Below are 22,543 nucleotides of genomic sequence, written 5' to 3'. Positions count from 1 at the left end.
AATAAAAGCTTCGATAATATATATTATGCCTAGAGGGAAGTGAATGGTAAGGTTATCCTTGACGGCAGCCATAATGGAATCCGCCATTTTGAATTAAAGTGAAGTGTCAAACATGAAAAATCATACCATGTGACACCTCATTTTAATAGTAAATTTTGCCAGAAAGCCAATGGTATGTTTATTTTTGTTCTATAGTTAACCAGTATGAATTTAGGACTGCTTCTAATGTGCACCAAACATTCATTATTCGATCTTTCAAATTGGCATCACTCCTAATTTTTAATGCTCATTTTAAGATTCCAACTGGCAGAGAAACTATTTAATTCGGTCTTCAAATTTTACACATGATTTCGCTCACAATTTCTTATTAGCTTCGACGCTACATGCAACGTTGATAAAGCATTAAAGAAATAACACAAATTACAAATATTGATCGAACTTACAACTGTAGTCACAAGAAGGATTCTATTCAAGGTGTCATCTCACCCTACTATCTAGCAAAATACCCGGGTTTGATTCCCGGCAGGAGTTCATTTGTTTCAGGTTCCACGTTAATCAGTAGATACCATCTCATATAGCCTTACTGCTGAAAGGGACGTTAAATTCAAAACCAACTCAACCTATCTAGAAGAAGGGCAAAACAAAACTCATTAATGCTACCAGCCAACCCATATTTATACCCCATTTTTTGTTCTCAAAAAAATAATTCTATCTGTCCATAAATGTAATAATAATTATTATTACGTTCATGTGTAAAACTAAAACGAATCTGACATAAAATATATCTCTTCTGTTCCTATCAATAGCTTCGACTATGTGTGTTTTTCTTTCCTTCTTTTCCCATTCTACTACTACTACTACTACTACCTCTAATAATAATAATAATAATAATAATAATAATAATAATAATAATAATAATAATAATAATAATAATAATAATAATAATAATAATAATAATAATAGTGAATGCACACGGTTTTCCTCAGAAACTTGCGACTTTAAGGTCTACAGTGTAAACGTCTGCCGATGACAACACACTGGACATTGTTTATTAAAAGACCGAAAAACATTATTCGCTAACTTATTGTCTACTGTTTAAACTGCAAGAAATAATCACATTTTTTCTCGCTAATGTGAATGCAAAAGTGAAATGTTGTGTTTCTACACAATTTCCTTTTCTCGGATGACTGGATAGTCCAAAAAAAAAAAAAAAAAACTTCTATTATTGTAAAGAAAATAAGAAGTATGACTTCAGGGGGAATTGATGTGAGGACCCCGTGATCTTGAGCACATGGTGTTGCCGATTACACCATCAAGACCTGCTTGCGAGGAAAACGCTACATTGAGTGATTTCTCGAATGAGTCCAAGAACTTTACATCGCATTGTATTTTTTCCTTGTTTTGTTATTAGTGCGTTCACTCTGTTTTCTTTCTAGAATGCACGAAAAAGCAAATACATATTTCGCCACGATGTCCTGAAATACTGTTTTAACTGATCAGCAAATAGAAAGCTACTGGCAAAATGATATGGGGTAATGTGTAGTGTTTTATTTTCATAGCAGCAAGGGGCAAAGTAGTATCCCGCGGAAAACATGCATAAACTTTCTCGAAAGAGAATAGTTTAACGCAAGAGCAGTGCAATGATCGTTTAGACAAGTTTCTCTGAGACTGTCTCTTCATACGTAAACTTTTAAAATTGGTTTACCGAATATAAACGCGATCTACAAAGCCTGACAGATAAGCCTGGCTCTGGGCGTTCCAGTACCGCAGTTACGGTTATAAATGTCACAGCAGTAATAAAAATTGTGAACTAGTATCAGCATTTCATATACGAGTAGTTAACCTTGAACATTGCATCAACTGGAGTCCAGTTCATAATAAATGGTTATCTTAGTCTTTCCAAGTGTTACAATCTCTGGGTTCCACATGTGCTTACACCAGAACAAAATAGGTATTGCCGCTAAATGCTTGAAATATTTTCACAGGGGCTAAATAAAGGCATTTGCAGTTGACTAAACGTGAACCAAACGTGGTGGGTGTTGAGAGAACATCGGTCTACCATATGAGAATGTTATATACTAATAAAATGAAACGTGTAATGGCAATACATAAATGTGTGTGTGTTCTATATATATGTCTGCAGCTATTTGTCATAGTAAAGTTAGATCCTTATATTATCATTACAGCATGGGATTTAATTACTTAAAGAAACGAGTAGTATTATGATCACTAAATCACTAAATATGAGACATTTGCATCTGTCGTTTACTTGATTCCCTGCTAAAGTTTTATTATGTATCTACTTTATTCGCCTAATGCACGACCTCAATTGTGAAGAATAAAATGCACTGTTTATTGTAAAATATGAGTAAAAGGGTTTGATTAATTTTTTTGTAACTATACATTTCCCCGCAATGAGTTTTATCACTGAACCACTTTGCTTAAAATGGAATATGGAGCATGTGCTATGTTTTAAATTTTTTCATGAAATTTGGGATCTCCCAAGATGGAGAAACATTTTTCCCACGTAAGTATTCAAGAAATTGCAACACAATTTGGCATATACGTTTCAATGACAGCTGTACAATTTCAAGGTGGATTTTACGTCGGTTACGTTCACCCTGGATCATCCAGGGGAGCCAAACCGGGCGAAAGGGAGTTTAGAAGAGAAACTTCCTGAATTGCTATGTCAAATTTTCCTTTTGATTTACATTATAAACTTACAGAATTGATCCCATTTGAAAACTTGGTTTATTCTAAAACGAATGACGTATTAATTATAATGCTTGAATGAATAAACACTTAATTGAATTGAAATGAAATCTTTGAGTTTTACGTCCGACGATAATGCCGACTGTGTTAAAGAACACGGTGATGACGAGAAATAAATGAAATGTAGAATAAAGAAAGTGGGAGGAAACGGAAGAACCCCGAGAAAACTCCTGCACACTGTGATTGTCCAAGACGAAGTTTACTTGGTGATAGCTGGGATCGAACCCGGGACCCTATGCACCAGAGTACAAAAACATTGAGGAAAATGGCGCAACTTCACCCTTAGTATGTTTATGTGTTATAAAATTTCGTTTAATTATTTCATTTGAGTTCATCATCATGTACGTTTTCATTAAATGCGTATCAAATTGACCCTTTGCAGAAGTGAAATATCGATAGGATATGGATATTAAGTGATCTTAATTATCTACACACTGTGTTAAGCTGAGGAATGCATTCATAAACTATGTAATATCAAAGAGTAGGTCTAATTAATTTATCTTGCTTTGAATGAGTTGTGAATCTAAAAATTGTTTTTTTGCTTTTTCTTTCTACAATATTACAGAAACAATAAAAATAATGGCAATAAATAATTCTTCCATTCAGTATATATATATTTCTCTAGTTCTATTCCAATTAAAGAAGTAGGTTTGAGTAGATGTGAATATATGAGTCGTATGTCTTTACGTCAGCTTCTGTTAACCAAAAATCTGAAACCGATTCACGATATAATGGTGTATCAACGCCGCCGGGTGCGCTATGTGGCAGGAGAACGTGTTTTCATAAGTCCACCTTTAACTTACTGTACACCCAGCCACAAAAGTATCTCCCCCCATAAGTGTTCTAATTCCATTACTTGGGGTCCAGCTCTTGTGCAGTTGTGAGAACGCCTAGACAGATGCAATCCCACTTACACGTAACTTTTCTCGGCACTGACAGCAGTCGGTAGCATTGAGTCAAGTCTGTATGGAAGTAAAATTGTGAGTAGATGACGCACGAAACATTTCTCCATTCTGAGATCAATCTCTTTGGTTCAGAGCGTGTTGTCCAAAGAACATCATATGTTAATCTCAATATTGCTGTGTATGTAATGTATTTTTCATTATATACTCCATATATTCAAAGAAATAAAAGCACTGATTACATATGAATCAGAAAATGCTTGAAAGTAGCTGAAAATATCAAATCTAGAACAACTGTTGGAAATAAGTTTGTAAATGATTGTTTCCATTGATAGACGTTCTCTAATTCTCCTCATTCCAACATCTTTTCCTTTCCGGACCAGAGAAGATCTTGTTTGTCTCACTGAAAATGCATTGAAATTGAAATTGAAACAGAAACAATTGAAAAAGTTCCAGCCTGTCCGTTATCCGAACCCGGGGGCACCAAATAGAAGTCAATGCGCTAACCACTTTTTAAATTACATTTATTGAACTAAATTACCTAATACATTACATTACATTACAGATACTGATATTACACAACGGCGGACAAGGTTATTATGAAACTTTACAAGATCACTGTGAGAAAATTATGAAATAAAGGCCAGCCAGTCTTAGTGGACTGAAGAAGAGTCTAATTACGAGCATATTTTAAATACAAATAATATTCCTCCACTATACGCTTCGGCCGAGAAGACAGAGTATAATAAATAGTATGCCCGATAAGCCAATTAACAGCATTAAGTTTAGTAATGGGATACCACACATAGTCCTGAAAAGCAAGCATACGGCGATCAAGATAGTGAGCCAGTTTACGACAGATCACCGCAAGTAAACCACATAAGGAGGTCCAGATGCTAATAGTATCATTACATTCCGATACACGATGTAAAAGTGTATCTAGGTAACCACAGTACACACAATTAGGAGAATCAGCACGATGGATAATGTGAAGTCGTTCATTAGTAAGATATAAATCACGAATAAAGCTCAACCAAACACTACGAATGTCCAAAGGTAATATTTTGGTGTGCACATTACGGCAGATCATAAACCAGTCATATGTGGGAAAGTTTTTACAAATACGAGGCACTGAATGACATACAACACTGAAGTAATTCAGCATACAACATTTTAGTGGACATGTAGAAGGTCGCAGGTGACTGTGGGAAATACGCCCATGCAAAGATGAGTTTCTTTACGTATTTATGGCAACGAGGAAAAAATCGAATGTAGGGCGGAATATGTCGGTTAATGAAAAAGTCCAGCGCGCTATCCATTGCGACGGGTGGGAGTCATAATCAAGGAATAACTTCAATCCAGTACGCACATAAAGAGCTTTACATTTTTGGGGCACATTAATAACTTGTAGTCCTCCATGAAGATATGAACAATAGGTAATGGATCGTGGTAAGCGAAAATAACCAGTCCACAAAAACCATCCTATCAAAGAATGAATTTTTCTGGCATGAGATTCAGGCAGCGGAAATACCTGAGCGGCATACCAAACTTTTGAAAGTATATAAGTGTTAACAAACCAGGTGCGTTCAAACTCCGACATTTGTTAGCTGCACTAAGTAGGTGTAAGTTCTGAATAATCGGGTCCCAAATTATATCTGTCGTGATGTCATTGCGCACTGTGAATATAATACCAAGGATTTTTACGTGTTCAGCTATCAAATAAGGGTTTTCAAGAGAAAAAGGCGACTGATCCACAGAAACATTATAACTAATAATTTCGATTTGCTCACATTGATTTTTTCACCACTCACCTGCACAGTCTGTATACAGTGTTCAACATGGTCAAATTGGTCCTTCGTAGTGAAAACAATGTTCACATCGTCAGCAAACGCTTGAACGTTGGTATTGTGAAAATCATGATTTACTGATGAGGTTAGGGATACTAAATGGTAGAACAGAGATTCAGGTGCGAGAATAAATGTGGACATAGATAAAGCACAGCCTTGTCGGACTCCACGACCTATTGAGAAAGGCGCCGTCAAGTGACCATTAATTTGTACACGGGAAGTAGCGGAAGAGTAAAACGCATGAATATGGTCAATAAAAACATCAAGAAACCTGTAAGCTTTTAAGGCAATGTAGAGATATCCATCGGATAAAAAGTCAAACGCATTCTGAAAGTCCACTGATAATAACATGCAGGGATGCGTTTAAATTTAAAATATTCAGTGATGTCACGGATCTTGCTAAGTGCAGTAAACACATTCTTGGTAGGATGTTTTGCTGCTTGGAAATCACTAATAAGCTCATGAAAAACAAGTTTCAAACGTTGTGTTAACACTTTAGAGAAAAGTTTCATGTCAGTATTAAGTAACGTGATCGGGCGGTAATTCTGTATAGTCAGTGGACAGTTTGTTTTAGGTATGAGAACAATGACACCTTGGTTATCTATGAAATTATGATGTCCTAAAAGTTCATTATAAAGATGACATAACTCCGATTCAACAAGATCCCAGTTTGTGACGAATGGTTCGTAAATAAGCCCATCAGGTCCAGGACATTTACGATCCTTGCATGTACGCAATGCTTCTCGTATTTCCGTTGGAGTGATAAAAGCCATTAATTGTTGGCGTACCTCGGGCGTAGCTGGGGCAATGACTCCGAGAAATATGTCTCGAGTGCAGTAACATTGATTTGTCCAGGACAATATACCGAAGAAAAATGTTCATAAACATGATGTTGAATATCGTGAACATTCTTAACTACACCAACACCATCTACCATAATAGATTCAATGTATTGCTGTTGGCGACATTGCTTCAATTGAATATATTGATAAAAGAAGATTCGTTCTGATTTACAACATGCTTCATGAGATGAAATATTTTGGTAATTTGAAGAGCGCGAAGTTGTAAACTTGTAATCTGCAATATTTTGAGGGCTACTATGTTGAGACCAGATATCGTTTAAGACAGAATAGTAATATTCTAAAGTGTGATGAGTCTCGCTCTTAAGTTCTTTGTCATGCCATTGAAAAAAGTTTTACATTTGGTTTAACGTAAGAAGTCCACCATTGAGTCGAAAAATAACGTTCTTGACATATCTAAAATTGACAACGTTGTCGAAAATCATTCTTAATAGTATCTGAATAGAGATGTTGAGCATTTAATTTCCAGTAACTTCTGCCATGCGTATGGGAAACATCTGTCGGAATTTTAAGAATACAATAAACTGCTGCGTGGTCACTGAATGAGATAGCATGGATGTCCGTTTCAACTATATTGGAACACTGAGATGACGCTATGTACCAACGATCCAGGCTTGACACATGGAATTGTTCTTAAAGATAAATTTTGGGACAGTCCAATGTTGCCACCATACATCTCGGAGGCTTAACTGTTGGAGAAGGCGGGTAAAAGTGACGCTAGGGTGAAAAATGCCAGTGGTGTCGATTTGTCGTTCAAGGACATTAAAAAAATGAAAATCTTTGAGTTTTACGTCCCACGGTTATGCCGGTTAGGCTAAAGGAGACGGTGATTATGAGAAATGAATGAAATGGTGGAATGAAGAAAGTGGGAGGAGACGGGAGAACCCCGAGAAAACCCACGCACACGGTGTTTCCAAGGACATTAAAGTCCACAGCTATAATAATAGGAGCACAATTATCTGGCAAAAGATGGACAATTTCTTCATTATAAAATTATTTATGTGAGCGCCTATTAACTGTCCCAGAAATACCATATACATTGATACTATTAAATCCATCACAAAAGATACTGATGCTACGGCCAGAAGGAAGTCGCTTAACACGTTCTACGACAATACCCTTTTTGATTCGAATAGCAGTACCTCGGTTCTGAGTACCAAGATTCACAATCGCAGTGTACATAGGCAGAAGTTCCAATTTGGAGGTGCTAACTTCTTGAAGTAGAACCAGGTCGTAATCATTTTGTACCACAAAAGTTTTTTACGTAATGACCTCCTGAGTTGATTTCCAGAAACTCGAGTAAGGGGCGAAGGAGATTTAAAGGAAGTGGCAGTAGTTGTTATTGGGTTCTTGGTTAGAAGAACATTTGAGGTGGACAAGGGCACAGTATCATTCTGTGACTTTGCCAAATTTAGCGAGGAACTATGTAACACTGGCCTGGTCAAGGTCTGTTGATGCGGTCCTACACTTTCTTGTAGAGCCGGAGTAGTTGATGCAGTGTTATTTATGGCTTCTGAACTTAAAATAGGAAATTCAGTATGATCATTCACTGGGGGAGGAAGAGGGGGAGAGGGAGCCGGAAACGTATCAGAACACTTGTAGGAACACCGGGCCATAAGGAAATAGATCGGTGGCTTAAGGAGTATTGCGTTGCTTTCGAGAGAGTACCATTGGATAAAGCTGTCATACGAAGTTCCTCCGTTTTTTGCTGAGGACGGGGTAACTGTCGAGCTGAGACATTGCAGTTGGAAACTAGATTATCAGTACTTAAGCAGGGGAAACATGTATGAAGCTGTCCAGGGTACAAAATAGACGCCTTATAACACATGAAGTGAAGTTTAGATGGAATATGTTTCCCCAATTCTATATCGGCAGCGCGGACACCATTCAACACAGGGAATTTTAAGTGAACTCCCCATTTTTCACGTATTATTTGTTTAATCTCACCATATTCGAACAAAGTATCAGGCACTATGTCATCACTAAGTTCGCACGGTAATTCAAAAATGCGAACTTTAGTATAATGGTTGTAGCATCCAAAATATGCACCAAAGAGGAAACACCAGTCGAATGACGGAAAGGTACAGTGTGAGGTGCTAGGTGGCCAGAGCCGAAGCTACTGTTTACCTAACGACACCAACACAATATAAAAAAAATGATAAAGGAGAGTGGCTGGGAATATTTAATTAACTGAAGTATTTACATAAAATGCAAATATCACAAAAATAATATAAGAAGTTATGTATTCCCTCTTGGAGATCAGGTTCTCTCCTGTAAGGGCCGCCACTCTCTTATGAAGTCGGTAGAGCAAAACGTATTTTATTTCTGTAGAACAGCAGATCTCAGGGCCATCTGCATAACAACCATGCTCAAGGATGCTATAATAGTGAGTCAGTTATAAGTTTTAAATAGGTTAAAAGAAAAGAAAAAAAATCTATACTTTAAATTTTTACAGGTAGCAGCCTGTATTTGATCTCACTATTTCATGGCTGTTATTGGTTCTTTGGGCAGAATTCTCTCTGAGCCCCATACAGAGAGATGGTCAACATACACAATCAAGGGGAAAATGTCTCCTTGAATCACACTCCTGAAACAAAGATATCATTAGTGCAGGTACTCACCCTACAGCAATTGAATAAAAAGTTGTTCTGGTATGAGCTGACAGATTTATTTCCCACATAGGAAACAGGCATCTCACACATGGTAGATGAGATGATATCACACTTTATACACTAAATACTTATCACCTTTGTAGTGCACTATCACATAAACACGTTACTTATATATTGATACACTTAAAAAAAAATGAATGAGAAATAATGTAGAATGAACTGACAACTTGAAAGGTCTGTCTGACCTTTAATTAAATAAAAAAAAAACTTATATAGAAATATTTACAAGATTATTTATCTCCTCATAATTTTTAGTTTCTTGCCTCTAACAGTTTAGAGGAGAGATGTATTTCACTGTCGAAGAAACATATTTCACTATATTTGTGGACTAACAACACAGAGTGATGATAAAAAAAATACAGCAAGATTTGAATATGCTGACACACTGTTCAAACTTCACTTGATGTACGCAAATTTCCCATTTGGTGACACAGTGTCCTCCTAGATGCTCATTCCACTACACGAAAATGTTCTGGTAGGAGATATGGCATGCTGAATTCCAAGCGTTCAATGAAAGAACGTTTAGTAGCTCGAAATTAATAAGCAAATTAATTGCGGTAAGCCTTGTGCTAAAATGTCCAAGGACAGGCCCAGTTTAATAGCGTTACTGGCCTTGGCGTTATATCTCTATTTGAGATTATGTTAGGATATATATTTCTCCCATAGTTGACAAAATGCGAGTGTCCCATATTAACACTGGGAGTTGCGAATGAGACTTCAGATTATGTGATCTCTACTGAGTGTTCTTAGCACTCAGAGAATGGATGAAATATTAAGTAATGACTTAAAATTTAAACTTCCATTGTCACTGAATATAATAAGCACAACTGACGTATCACTTCAAATATGTGTAAGTAACACACTGTTTGTCACTGGACTATATCATGCTCTTGAAGAAATTTAGTTTGACTCACTCGCGATACAGTTGTTCACAGGACAAATCCCGGGGAACCGAAAACAATTGTTCTCACCGTGTCCTGGGTATCGAACTCTGTACGGGAAGTTAGGTGACTTCCCCTCACACCGCAAAACTATCTCTTGTTACTTCACGAGTCTAGCTTCAACTACCCCGTTCTCCAAGGAAAACGAGTATATGTTTCTGGCAAAACACAGGAAACGAAGAAACTCGCTTCTCCAAGCACCCTTTGACAAAAGGTACTTGCCTTGAGGCGAATATTGCGGGTGGTCTCCTGTGTCAATGCCCTTCTTCAGCCACCATTCGTAGCCAACTTCACCTTTCTTGGCTGACACGTGCTGCCCCTCCTCCAGGCAGTGGCCAGCACCGGAAGTTTTTGCTTACAGCAGAAACTATGAAAGATTTCCGCCTACTTTTGTTTTCTTCACTTGTTACATACAAATAAAACATAGAAACATATGATATTATACATTAAAATAAAGTTAAACCTACAAGGAATACATATTTATACATTTCATTAACTGTCATCTCTCTCAGAAGCAGCGGTACACCCAATTTCTGTGGTTGTCGTTCAAAGTGTCTGCTTCCAATGCAGCCATGCTTTCTTGGAGAGAGATTGAAGGAAACATATATGTTAATTATTTATATTTCACAAATACAAGATCTAAGTGTCTTGTTCGATAGGGAAACACGTTGTTAAAAATAAACAGAATTTTGTGCGGTCTTTCCAAGAACAAGTATAGCTTAGTACGTAAATATTAATATTAAACACAGAAAATAAGTCAAATTAGAGTATACATTTTCAAATTGGTGTAGCATGTTGGGAACCAAGCAAGAGGCTCGCTAGCCAGGTTACTGGTTTTTGGTGAACAGGGGGGGAGGAAGAGACGCTGACGCTAGGTACATTGGAAATCACACCTATAGAAACCAAAATTTTCGCATGTAGAAGCGAAAAACTTTATGGCATTTTAAACAATACGAACTCCGTGTTTCAACGCATTGTATCTAACCCAGTGTAGTTCCACCAAAGGAAGTCTATATGCATTTCCTGTGTATACAATACTTATTTAGTTTCTATTCTGGGTATTTCTTTCCGTGGTGAGTTGAGAGAGACCTCCCATCCTGTAGTATAGGCGACAGTCAGTCGGGAAAGAAAAAAAAAACTTTCCTCAGCACTAGCTCTCTTCCAAGCGTTCAGAAAATCAAGTATGATTCTTATAGAATCTGCTCATATCCTCTTTAATTAATCCTTCATCTCTGCTTTATATTCATTATCTTCCATCATCCCCTGTAAGTTATGCATTATGCAACAACGAAGTAATTATATACAACCCATTAATACTCTATATAATGCCAATAAATGGAATAAACACACTGAAATAAATACAATATAATACAATATTGTATTAATATTTACGTACTATGCTAGGTGTTTCACACTTCATTACTAATAATATCAAATAAATATGCACTGCATATGCTAATGTTAAGCAAATAATTAAACCACAAAATTATCATATTTACATATCAATATGCTAATGTGCCCCTCATCTGCATTTCGATATGCAGATAATGGAGAAGGACATCGGCCTTCTACAACAGATACGAAAGTACGTAAAGCATGCTCAAAATGCAGAGCAGCAACCAGTTTAATATAGTCACAGAAATCGTCTTTTGTAATTGGATAGCAATCAATTGATTCATAAAATCAGGAAAATGTTCACTTAACAAAATGTGCAGTTCCGCCGGAGATGATCGTAATTGACGGAAATTCTTGTCAAATTCAAATATAACATCTTTTGCCTAATAGTATTCATGACGTGCTACGACTTAACACAATTTACAGTATATAACAACTAAACAGTCCTACTTACAGGAGCAACAGAAACTGAAGGAAAAAAAAAAAGCAATTGAAAACAGGCGATGTAATCACAGAGTTCTCAAATCACCTCCAGTCACCATGAAAACACACGTTGAACTGTGACCATTCATCCACCACGCCATTTAAACTTCCATCCAAAATAATACCTTGTTAAAGTCCTTTCAGGAAAAATATAAACAAGATACTCAAATAAAACAAAAACAAATATAAACAAAATATAAATAAAAATTTAAACATGAAAATATAAGCAACTTGTAAAATGAAATATTTGAGTTTTATGTCCCACGATTATGCCGGTTAGACTAAAGGAGACGGTGATGATGAGTATTGAATAAAATGGTGGAATGAAGAAAGTGGGAGGAAACGGGAGAACCCCGAGAAAACCCACGCACCGGGTGTTTGTCCACCACAAAGTTCACTTGGCGGGGGCTGGGATCGAACCCGAGACCCCAAGCACCAGAGGTGAACGCTCTACCACTGAGCCACCGCAGCCCCCATAAGCAACTTGTGTGAGTGTTGTAATGACTTACTCTTTCCTTGTTTAACTCAAAAACAAGTTATATAAACGTTCCTCAATGAGGAAAATATCACGAAACGCTTTTCAAGTGGAGGCTACGCCATCGGCAGAGCCATAACTTGTGCGGGGCAGGGAAAAACTGCCCCACAGAGAAGCTTCCAGCTGTTCGAGGGGGTCCATTATGGGACAAAATTGTCTTACTGAATATACGATACAAACATTAAATTAGAAATGAAGCACCAAATAGGGTCGCTACATTACATAAACAAAACAACACACAAAAAGTAAATAGAACAAAAATGACTCGTCGACCGATTTCAGTAAAAAATGTCTTGGATTCATTTGAGTAATATTCATTCGTATAGCTTTTAGATTTATCAATATCAATATAATTTTGTCATGTATGGAATGGGCCCAGGGAGTAACTAACGGAACCGCAGAACTTCCCAGAGAGGGACATAAAGATTAACAGAAAGTTGGAAAGAGGAGACGCAAAAATTAGGGTGCCCAAATAAGTTTATTAATGCTTACCCCAGAAAAAATCTAAGTTATGGCACTAGTCATCGGCTGCAGGGATGGTCCCGATTTACATTACATTTCGTCTTTACCATAACATCTAATTTCCAAAGAAGGAAAGACCACAGAAATTACACTGTTCAACAAATTTTGATCGAAAGTATGTAAATTCTTTGAAATCGCGATTTTTACATTCATTTAAGCATAATATGAAAGGAAATGATAATAGAAGAATTTTCTTAGCTCAGGTTGTGAAAAAAACGCCCTTGTACAACAGTAGCTGTATATATACAAATGTATTAATATTTATAGAACATTTAAGCAAAATCCTTGTAAAAACCTACATTTCACTTTTTTTTTATCTATTTCACTGTGATGTGATAAGTTGGGGAGTTAAGAAGTACCCTAACTTATAGCTTTCTATACAATTTTATTTCCTTTTTCAAAATTGCGCAAATACCAGTTTCACAGCGATACGGAAAATAAAGTAACCCTGGTCAAGTTAAACATTAACAATTCCGTAATAAAAATCAGTATTAACATCAAAACATGAAAAATATGTACAAATACCTTTTTGTGCAAGAACTACACTGCAATGTAGACAAAAGTTTCAAGTGATCCCTTGTACAGGATTATGTTTTTTATTTTGAGCGTCTTTGCTTGGCTTGCCTTTTGTAGGTTACATCTGGAGCATCCCTTGCAATAGTCCAACAGTAGTCGGTCAATATGTTAGAGCTTCACTTTCCCTCATATCTCTTCTCCATGGCTGCAATATCTTGATGGAAACGCTCACCATGTTCGTCACTTACTGCTCCACAATCTTCGGAAAAGAAGTCTAGATGTGAATGAAGAAAGTGGAGTTTCAGACACATATTGCAACCAAGATTTTCGTAGCACAATAACAACTTTGCTACCAGTTGTTTGTAATTTGTTGTTCGGTGTCTTCCCAAGAACTGTGAACTGGAGAATTTCACTTGTGATCTTTGAATAGTTGCCTAATCTGTGGCCCTATGAAAACACCCTCTTTAACTTTGGCATCACTTAATCGAGGGAATTGTCCTCTTAGGTACTTATAGGCCTAATCGTCTTGGTTCATGCTCTTAACAAAACTTTTCATAAGATCTAATTTAATATGTAGAGGGAGAAGAAAAAATTCGGTTACGATCTACCAGTGGTTCATGCTGCACATTTTTCACTCCCGGCTGAAGAGTTTCTCTGGTACTCCAATCACTTTTGCGGTAATGACATCCACGATCTCTACTGTCCCATTCACATATAAAGCAACAGTACTTTGTATACCCTAACTGCACACCTAGCAACAGTGCTATTACTTTAAGGTCACCACAAATGAGCCACTGAAGATCGTAATATTTAATGGCTTGAAGTAAACGTTTTAAGTTTTCATAAGATTCCTTCATATGAACTGCGTAACCTACAGGAATTGAAGGAAGTTCATTTCCAATATGTAAAAGCACTGCCTTTAAACTCACATTGGACGAATGTATAAAGAGCCTCCACTCCGTAGGTTCGTAATTAATTTTAAGTGCCCTCATGAGACCATTTACATCTGTACATGCCACAAGTGTGTCTTCCATAGTGAAAAATGAAGTGAACATCTCCCTATTCCGATACATTGAAATATTTACTTTTTTCTGCAATAAATTCCATTGCTTTAAGCGTGACGCTAAAATTTCGGCTTTGCTTTTTGAGAGGTCCAAGTCTCTGATTAGATCACTTAGTTCCTCTTGAGTAAGTCTATATGGTTCACATGGAGGTTCTTCTACAACAAACGTAGGGTCCTTCGAAGTACTTGATTCAGGGGCTTCAACTTCTTGATCATCATCAGAAAAAAGATCGTATTCTTTAGGTGGGTCAGGAACAGGTAGTCCTTCTCCATGTGGAACAGGGCGCATTGCAGAAGGAATATTAAGAAAGATTTGGGCCCGCTTCTTCTTCGTGGAAATTCCCTTCTTGACGGAAGGAACCATACAAAAATAACAGTCTCTGGTGTGGTCGTTTGGCTCCCTCCAAACCATGGGCACTGCAAAAGGTATTGAGCGCACCTTCCCATTAATTAGTGATGAGCAAATGCAAGACCAAGACCAAGACCCGGGTGGTCTTGGTCTTGGTCTTGGTCTTGCACATGCGGTCTTGGTCTTGGTCTTGCACTGGAACCCTCGGTCTTGGTCTTGGTCTTGGTCTTGCACACCTAGTCTTGGTCTTGGTCTTGGTCTTGCACACCCAGTCTTGGTCTTGCTTGCAAGAGTCTTGCAAGTTTTGCTTTTAAGAAATCTATGATTTTCATAAGTAAATTTTACTCTGGATATAAGGGATAATAAATGCTGCATTGCGTCAATAGTGAGGGAAATACAATGTATGTTTCTAAATGTAATATAAGGCCTATTTTACCTTCGTGTAAGTGTGATGATACTGTACAACATAGGCGATGACCTTTACTTTTTTTTTCAATGTGTGATCCCGCTTCACCACTTATAAGAAAAATCACATCATTTCGTAATATTTCTATGTTTTAACAGATCGAATACTCCACTGGTTCCCAAACTGGGGAGGCTATCCCTGACAGTGAAACGCATGAAAGAAAATCAAGACGGCACAGATTACTGAAATACCATAAATTGCAAAATTATTTTTACACTCTAAAGGCGTCAGATTTTTTTTTTCTTTCCAACCACGATTAGCTCATCTTTGTATTGAACAAACTCCCAACTAAATATTGAAATTTTGTTTTACTGATTCTAATATGTACTGTATGGGGCAGAAACAAGGACATTACGCAAAAACGATGAAACAATTAGACTTTCGAAATGTGGGCATGGAGAAAAAAGGAGAGAATCAGCTGGGTTGAACGGAAAACGAATGTGTTAGAAATAGTAGCAGTCGGGGAGAAAAGAAGAATTTTAGATATAATTAAGAGGAGGGCATTGGCTGAGGATGAACTGTATTATGAGGGACGTGCTAGAGGGAGGGGGCGAAGGAGATTGTAGTTGAAGGAAGATATTAAGACAGAAAATTGCTACGTTAAGACGAAGAGACTAGCTGAGGACCACAGTCATCGAAGCTTCTCAGCTGCAGCTAGTGACCTGCCAATAATGGCAGAATAGCTATTATTATGACGATGATAATATGTTTTGCAATATTGACCAAAAAAAGAGAGAAAAAATTAAAATAATAATAATTAAACCTTTTAATATTTTAGAATATGAAATGAAATTAAATTTGTGAGTTTTACGTCCCACGATTATGCCGACTAGGCTAAAGGAGACGGTGATGATGAAAAGTGAATGAAAATGGTGGAAAGAAGAAAGTGGGAGGAAACGGGAGAACCCCGAGGAAACCCACGCACACGGTGTTTGTCCACCACAAAGTTCACTTGGCGGGGGCTGGGATCGAACGCGGGACCCCAAACACCAGAGCTGAACGCTCTACCACTGAGCCACCGCGGCCCCAATATTTTAGAATAATTTGAGTGAAAACTGAAAACGACTCAATTTTTTATGTCTTTTGTGTAAAAATTTATATAAATACTTTTGACCTACATTAGAAATACATAATAACGGCATCAAACTTCAAGTTATTTGAAGTAAGTACGAAATCACTCTCAGTTGTGAATATAGATTATTTATTGTTGTATAACGTTATATCGTTGAATCCTAGCTATGCCGTATACCTAAGGGGGCTATATATTATATTGATAACAATTATTCAACGTATAAGCATCTACCTATGAAATCAAACTTGCGGTCACATGCGCTAAGTTTTTGTCAATGTCATGAAAATGTTATTTCAATATTAATTTTACAAATACACATTAAAAATTTCCAATGGATGCTTGAACCTCAGAGCCAAGGCCATACCCATGTAGTCGGCACCTATGGTGTACAGAATTGCCGATGTTCAATCCTACATTTCTTTAGTTTTGGAAGAAGAACACCACTAATATGTTTTGAAATGAAATGAAATATCTACTTTAACGTCCCACGATTATTACACTGAGGCTAAGGGAAACAGTGATGATGAGAAATGGTGGAATGAAGAAAGTACGAGGGAAAGGGAAAACCCACGCACAGGGTGTTTGTTCACCAAAGAAGCTCACATAGCGCAAGCTGCGATCGAACCAGGGCCCTATGAACCAGAGGTGAACGCTCTGCCACTGAGCTACCGTGTCCATAACATGCTCTAGTTTATTTTTGCTTATCCACTTCTTATGGACACAACTATTCTTCGTATGATTTCCCAAAATCCAATCATGGGCCGTCGTGAATGATCAAATGATGACCAAAGTAAATCAGACACTGAAGTTATTACAGCTTGTAACAATTCATAGAATTATGCTGTCGGTCGTCTCGTGAACAACCGATTCAAAAAACGACATACTGTAGCTATATGTTACAGGAGCAGATCGACTCACATGGATTGCATAAATTACTGGGAACTCATTCACTCCGGCGGTATTTTTACTGGAGCCTAGAAGTTCACGTGAAAGATGTCATGATTTTTCCCCTTCCTTTTTACATTCTATAAAAAATCAAGTAGTACCATACTTGTGCAAGACTCTTGCGCAAGAGTCTTGGTCTTGGTCTTGGTCTTGCAAGTATGGTCTTGGTCTTGGTCTTGGTCTTGCACCCCTTGGTCTTGGTCTTGGTCTTGCATCGGGATTCCTGGTCTTGGTCTTGGTCTTGGTCTTGGTCTTGCATGCAAGACTCTTGCAAAAACTGCAAGACCAAGACTCTTGCGCTCATCACTACCATTAATCCAATTTCTCAGATTGCTGGCACAAGTGTTACACACAATGTGGAGTGCCCAAGATTTATCTTGGTCTCCAATTTTACAACCAAAGTAATATTGATAGGCTTTTCTTATTAGTGGTGTTATAGTCTGCTTTTGTGAGGAAAATGTCACTTCCCCACACACGTAGCAGAAGCTATCCGCACTGTTTACACAATTTCGCGGCATTTTTGTTTATTGAAATCCTCAAAATGTCATTTGAAATATTTCCGACAACTATTTAAAAATATACATTCGAAATACCAGTATTTTTGCGTACTTGTAGTTGTATTTTTATGTCCTGCACTACACAAACGTCATACCCAAAACGCTGATAACTGCACTAAACCTGTCTTTTCTAACAATAGCAGAACACTACTGAGATAAGGAACACAATTAAACCAAGCGTTCATATATTTTCTCCAGTGTTGCCGGATCAGTGTAACATTTTACCCCAAACGAAGCGAATATATTTATTTTTAAAGCGTTATTATTTGACATGCCTGTAAAACGAAAAGTAGAGCTAATATTTGAAAATAACTTTCAAATTCGTGATCAGCACCACAAAATCAATAAGAATAGCTGATTTTGTTCAATTTAAATTTTCCTTGTTGAACAGTGTTACATAAACATTATCTTCCCATTCAGAAACATTACTAATTACCACAACGGGATTTGAACCCAAGTAGCTGCAATGGGAGTTTCCTGCTTTCACAATTTCTTTTAAACTCGCCCCAACCGGGGTAATGTTCGCCACTTGCACCCCGGATTCGGACCCGGGTGAGTGAAATGGCAGTTCTCATTAATTCCTAAGACATGGATAAGAAAATAAAGAAGTAGTTATGTTAGATAATCATAGCACACACTATTTTTACACGTGTTGATATAATTAAGAGAACGTGAAAATAATTTCTACAGTCTTTTCTTCTTTGGAAACTAGAAGGTAAAGAAGAATTGTAGAAATGGGCACGAGCGAATTCGATCTAGTTTCCACTCAAACTCGACTCGACTCAAAAGAGACATCTTTGAGCTCGACTCGAGAACTCAACTCGAAAAATTTCCTCCAACTTGACTCGAATTTGAATCGAGTTTTGATTCGAATCGTGTCAAAACGAAGAAAGTCGAGCCAAATGCATTGTGTAGTTTCAAGTACTTTCTTCAAGTATCCTACATAAACAATATAATTATTATCAATGATGCTACTACTACTACCACTACTACTTCTAATTATTATTATTATTATTATTATTATTATTATTATTATTATTATTATTATTATTATTATTATTATTATTATTATTATTATTATTATTACTTTTACTATGGATCCGTATAGTAAAACTTCAAGCTTAATTTAATGAAAAAAGTGTTATGAAAATTTTAAAATCCTTGGGCGGGGTTTGAGCTCACGCTAAAAGTATTTTCATTACTAGAACATTGTCCTAAAACACTCTGCCACGAGGGCCTATAGCGGTTTGCCATAATTTCAACTATATGTAGATCATGACTCTTGATGTCCTATCTGTATCGGCAAATAAGATCAGAGGATATCTGAAATTCTTGGAATCTCGCACACACCAAGGTCTGCGGGGTCGTTAGTTACGCCTCTGGACCCGTTCCATACACGACAATTTAATTAAGGGGACCATATTGAAAATCTGACAATAATATATGAATATATATTATTTCTAAGGCTCCTAATAGTAGACATTTTTTTACTGAAATGGGCCCACCATTCATTATTGTTTTATTTACCTTTAGTGTGCTGTTCTGTTTATGTAATGTAGTGAACCTGTTTGATGCTTCACTTATAATTTCATTTTCGTATCGTATATGGAGTAAGACAATTTTGTCTTAAAATGGGAACCCCTTCAACGGCGGGGATCTTCCCTGGGGCTGAAGGGCAGTAGCCCCCCTGACCCCACAAGTTACGGCCCGTCGTCGTGGCAATCATTTTTTCTTAATTGAAAGGTATTGTTTGTTATTGATTTTGTAATTCTGTTATTTCTTTATTATTATTATTATTATTATTATTATTATTATTATTATTATTATTATTATTATTATTATTATTATTATTATTATTATTATTATTATTGCAAAGTCGAGACTTGGCTACATATTTTATATTTTATGAATTTTCAGATTGAATTTCAAGTCCTTTTATTGAGTAATGAACACACGCCACTTTAGAGGGTTTGGAGGAGGGAAATATTATCCTGTTGCTTTTCATTGGTTTGCTTGCACGCCACACCAAGCCTGGATACTACATTTCACCTTTCTATATCTACGGGAAGTACCCTAAAGGTTGTGATGATCACAAGAGAATAAGTGAATAAGTGATGAGATCAATGAACTTTACGTATGAATATTTCAAATATCAGGTTGTCAGAGAAGTCATGACGTATTTCGGTAAAATTATGACAAATGATGGTTTGTGGATATACTAGAGTTACTCGGAGTATGCAATAGTTTGTCATGAATAGCTAAGATGTTGATCGTTTTGTGTAGCAGTAGTATTGTACTTTCTTTGGTTTGATTTTACAGATTTGATCAGAGATGGCGTGGGTCAATGAAAACTGGAACCACCATCCACCGCGACCCACCCTGATCAATGATCCACCACCCACCTTGGCCCACTCTCACCCACTACCCATCATGACCCACTCCGACCCACCACCCACCATGAACCAATGACCCAGCAAAACACGTCGTCATTAACTATGACACATGACCCGCGTCCTTTTTTCTACCGACTAAAGAGTTTATACTTGTAATAAAACCAGATTGTCAAATTGTAACTAATCGGAGTTGGAATTTCTACGGTCAATCACTGAAGCACCGCTCTGTTACAATAATGATGAATCTGATCTTTACGATATAAAGTGATAAAGTTTTTGTCATGGGCAAGCTTACGACGAGTTTCAATTAAATTATCATGGTCTAATTATTTCCTTGTTGAATTATCGATACTTCTATGCTTAAAAGTGGATGAAATTTGAAACTCCCAAATCAAGGTACGTAGACCAACATACAGATGCTTACATTACAAATTTTGTTTATTTTTATCACAACTTTATGGGTTGATTGCCGGGTCCTCTAAGCGCTCCATATAATAAACAAGCTTTTAGCAATTATTATAAAGCGCATAGTAAGCATATATGGATATATGATGCAAAGCACTGTATTTTTTGTTGAGTTGGTTTTGAGTTTAACGACCCTTTCAGCAGCGTGGCTATATGAAAATGGACCTACCCCATGCCGTAAACGTCGCCAACACCTAGTGGTCCACTTGCGGGTAAACGTCGATCGTCAATATAGAGACGAGTCGAAGGATTGCCGCTAGTGTCCCACTGCCGGCAGAGTTTCGTCGAGTCGAAACAGATATCTAGCGTCGGGTTGTTGAAGTTACTACCACGTCGCAGCGAGGACTTCGTTTTGGTCTGCGCTCCTTCGATTCGTCGTGGAGAGTCGCGAAGAGACCAACACGAACTATCCCCAGTCATGTGTATGCGGTTATTATTATATATTACTTTTTCCTGACGAATTGTTCCTAAAGTGAGCTCCGGGGGTCAAGAATAACCTCTGCCTCAACATCATGAAGGGAAAAATCTTGGGTGGGATAATTGTATGAATTTAGATGGCAACTGTCGTCGATCATTAGAAAGTGTGTATGGGAGAACTATGAAATAAAGTAAATAGACACGAGTAATTTTGTTATAAAATTACATGGGTAGCGCATTTTATCTTGTCACAAACAGTTATCGTCTCATATGTACGATTAAAAGAGCACTCTGAACAAATTAAAACGATCTCAACGATTTATCCCTTTACAAGCGACGTCTCCTTCATGGCCTGCGTGGCGAAATCGGAAGAACACCTGCCCACTAATCATAAGGTTGGTGATTCGAGCCTCCTCTGGAGTACTTTTCTGGTACTTTTTAAAAGTGTTTTAGACTCACCTTTATGTAATCAAATCACACATATACGCGATTGAACATATTTTGGGGGAGTAATTTTGTGGTTCATTGGCGTTTTGTCGCGTCAGAATATGCTGTCTACAATGTATTGAGCAGAGACGGTCGGTGGGTAGGGGTGCGTCATAGTGAGTGGTGGGTCACGGTGGGTGGTGCGTCGCAGTAGGTCCCGGTGGATGATTGGTCGCATTGGGTCACACGCTGTTGACCCACGACCCACTGACCCACTGCAACTCTGGATTTGACACCACATAGAAAATGGAAGACCATACCTTGCATGATCACCATATTTTTTGTTTTACTTCAGGCAAGGGAAAACGCGCGAATAGTGTTTGTGACTTTTATTGTCCTCCATGTTTCTGTGTATTTGTCCCTCTTCTTAAGGAATTAGTGGAAAACCTTTAAAAGTGAGTAAAACGGGTAAAAATAGGAAACAAGGTACTGAGAAAGGTTCGTTAAATTAATTAACTTAAAAAATCCAGTGCCCTGAAACACCAGATTCCAATCAATATAAGTATCTGTCCAATGTCGTGCCGTAAAAAATCAGGGCCCGAGGTGAGAGCATATGGCAGCGCCTCCATACATATGAGTTGTCAATTTAAAGTTGACTTCTCTGAAATATAGTTTCTGCATAATACTTTACTATTTTATCATGACTGAAATCAGAAGGTTTCAGCATTATTACCCTGGAATCGTAAAAATGTGTAATTACTGAATTCACTACAGCTCCATTTTTCCTTCTCCCAGAACTGTGATATCTTAGAGTAGTGGCTTAAGCGTTACTTTCGTAATGTTGAGGACGCGAGTTCGATTCCGGGTGTGGCAATTCAGTAAATTCTTACAATCTACAAAACTGATACTTCTGATTATAGTAACATGAAAAATATTCAATTTCTC

The sequence above is a fragment of the Thermobia domestica genome, chromosome 14 (assembly GCF_964235325.1).
Source record: "Thermobia domestica chromosome 14, izTheDome1.hap1.1, whole genome shotgun sequence".
In the NCBI taxonomy this organism is placed as follows: Eukaryota; Metazoa; Arthropoda; class Insecta; order Zygentoma; family Lepismatidae; genus Thermobia; species Thermobia domestica.
This window is presented reverse-complemented; position numbering follows the sequence as displayed.